At 45.1% G+C, this 2,657-nt stretch overlaps 1 non-coding gene across 1 annotated transcript; it reads right to left on the reverse strand.

The window, feature by feature from the left end:
• Positions 1 to 2,362: 2,362 nt before the first annotated feature.
• On the reverse strand, positions 2,363 to 2,436 carry trnat-agu (transfer RNA threonine (anticodon AGU)). The gene has a single exon. It is a non-coding gene; the product is annotated as a tRNA-Thr (tRNA).
• Positions 2,437 to 2,657: the final 221 nt, after the last annotated feature.

Here is a 2,657-nt window from a genome sequence, read left to right on the forward strand (position 1 = left end):
CTTACAACCCTTCTCGCCTGCTTCGTTCGCAAGGAGCAGGATATCTATTAGTTCCTAAAGTAGACAGGGCTACGGCAGGCTGCAGAGCATTCTCTTACAGAGCTCCACAGCTGTGGAATGGTCTCCCGGCGGATGTGCGGGATTCAGGCACACTCTCGCTTTTCAAGTCTAGATTAAAAACGCACTTGTATAGCTTAGCGTATAGGAAACCTAGTTCTGGTTCCAGCTAGTCCCTCACTCCCAGTCAGACTAACAGTATGAGGTGATGAGCTGGGTGGGGATCGGTGTCATTGGCTTTGGATAAACTGAGGCGTCAGTGCTGTCACTCTAGCTCTACACTAGAGTGCTGATGTTCAGGGAGTCCCCATGCCTGTGTTCCCGCCTGTCTCTCCCTCTTTCTCATGCTGCTATACTCAGATCTGCCGGAGCCTAGACGAATATTGCACTCGATCATTTTGCTTGCACTGCCTCTGATTTCCTCAACTCTGGCTAATACACAATTATTCTCACTTCCTCCCTCACCCCTTCTGGGGTGTGCTCCATGGAGCACAATGTCGTTGAAGAGTTTATGCCTCTGCGGCCTGCAAGACAACTACCTCCACCTCCGGCAACTACCCTCCAACCTGCCTGCCCTTGGCTCAACACGATGCCTCGCCATCCATCCTGCGGCTGTGTGTCTATTAATCCTGCCATCGTGCATCAAGCACCACGTGCCTGCACCGGTCGGCCGCTGCATTGAGACATATATTTCAACCCCTGTATTAGCTTAGTCATTTCATCTTGTCTGTATTAGCTTAGTCATATCATCTTGTTTGTTTGACTCATCTGCCGGCCCCTGGAGGATGGGCTCCCCCTTTGGGTCTGGTTCCTCCCAAGGTTTCTTCCTCTTAGGGAGTTTTTCCTTGCCACCGTTGCCTTTGGCTTACTCAATGGGGGGTCCTTACGAGGCAGAAATGTAAAGCGCATTGAGACAATGTGATGTTGTGATAATGCGCTATATAAATAAAATTGAATTGAATTGAATTAATATGAAACAAGAAAAAGCTGTAAGATCCTGTTTGGTCAGAGTCTTTCTCATGATGGTGGATAAATCTGAGATGGCTCTTCTGATCCTCATGACGTCTTGTGCGCATATTAAAATGGGGCAGATACACTCACCTAAAGGATTATTAGGAACACCATACTAATACGGTGTTTGACCCCCTTTCGCCTTCCGAACTGCCTTAATTCTACGTGGCATTGATTCAACAAGGTGCTGAAAGCATTCTTTAGAAATGTTGGTCCATATTGATAGAATAGCATCCTGCAGTTCATGGAGATTTGTGGGATGCACATCCAGGGCATGAAGCTCCCGTTCCACCACATCCCAAAGATGCTCTATTGGGTTGAGATCTGGTGACTGTGGGGGCCATTTTAGTACAGTGAACTCATTGTCATGTTCAAGAAACCAATTTGAAATGATTCGAGCTTTGTGACATGGTGCATTATCCTGCTGGAAGTAGCCATCAGAGGATAGGTACATGGTGGTCATAAAGGGATGGACATGGTCAGAAACAATGCTTAGGTAGGCCGTGGCATTTAAACGATTAATAAACATTAACATTGTAAAAACAACACTCACTGCACACTGTAAAGTGTTAAAGGTAACACTGAATAGTGTGGACACATATAGACACCATGCAGTGTTAATTTAACACTGGCACATTTGCTGTGTAAAAGAACGTGAACGATTGGCCTCACAAATAACAAATCAATGAATGAAAATTAACTTTTACTTTAGATGTTGGTCAACTTCATGATTGCCTATGCTTACCTTTTGGATTGCCTGTGCCTAGGATCCACCTCTTCGACAGCTTCCAAGTGTTTGCAAAACCAGAGGAGCGCTCAAGCGGGAGGCCGTTGGAGAATGCAGGAAGTGCGCATGCGCGAAGGCGGTTCGGCAGTCAGTCCAAACCGAGAGATTACAGCATTTTAAAAAAATATACCTCTAAAATATTAATAAATGTTTGCAGAGTGCTACCAGAATGATTTTTTCAACTTTAAAAAAATATATATTATATTGTTATATTTCGACGCAAGATTTTTTTTTTTTTTTTTTTTTTAGAATTTTTAGTGATCAGTGGTCATTGTCAACACACCACAGCACACAGTGTGCAACAACGAAATGTGACCTCTGCATTTGACCCATATGTGACTTTCGTGACATAGCAGGGGGCAGCTAATTAAGCGCCCGGGGAGCAGTGCTTGGGGACGGTACCTTGCTCAGGGTATCTCAGTGGTGACTTGCTGGTGGGGGATTCGAACCTGCAATCTTTCAATTACAAGTGCGCTACCCTAACCATCAAGCCACCACTGCCCACAAAGGCACCGCTGGGATTCGAACCCAGGATCTCCTGTTTACTAGACAGGCGCTTTAACCAACTAAGCCACGGCGCCGTTAGTGCCAATGCTGTTCCTGCTTGCTCACAGCAGGCATTGAAATCTCAACATCATATTTATGTTGAAACAATGTTGTCAACATAAAGACAGGATTTCAACTGTTATTCAACGTTGTGACAATGTCGGATGCCTGCTGGGTATGTATATTGGTTTGTATATTTAGTGTCTGTCCTGTGCTGCCTTATGCTGTCTTACACAGTCTTAATTACTTCTGTGTA

This window comes from Paramormyrops kingsleyae, chromosome 18 (genome assembly GCF_048594095.1).
Source record: "Paramormyrops kingsleyae isolate MSU_618 chromosome 18, PKINGS_0.4, whole genome shotgun sequence".
NCBI classification, from domain to species: domain Eukaryota; kingdom Metazoa; phylum Chordata; class Actinopteri; order Osteoglossiformes; family Mormyridae; genus Paramormyrops; species Paramormyrops kingsleyae.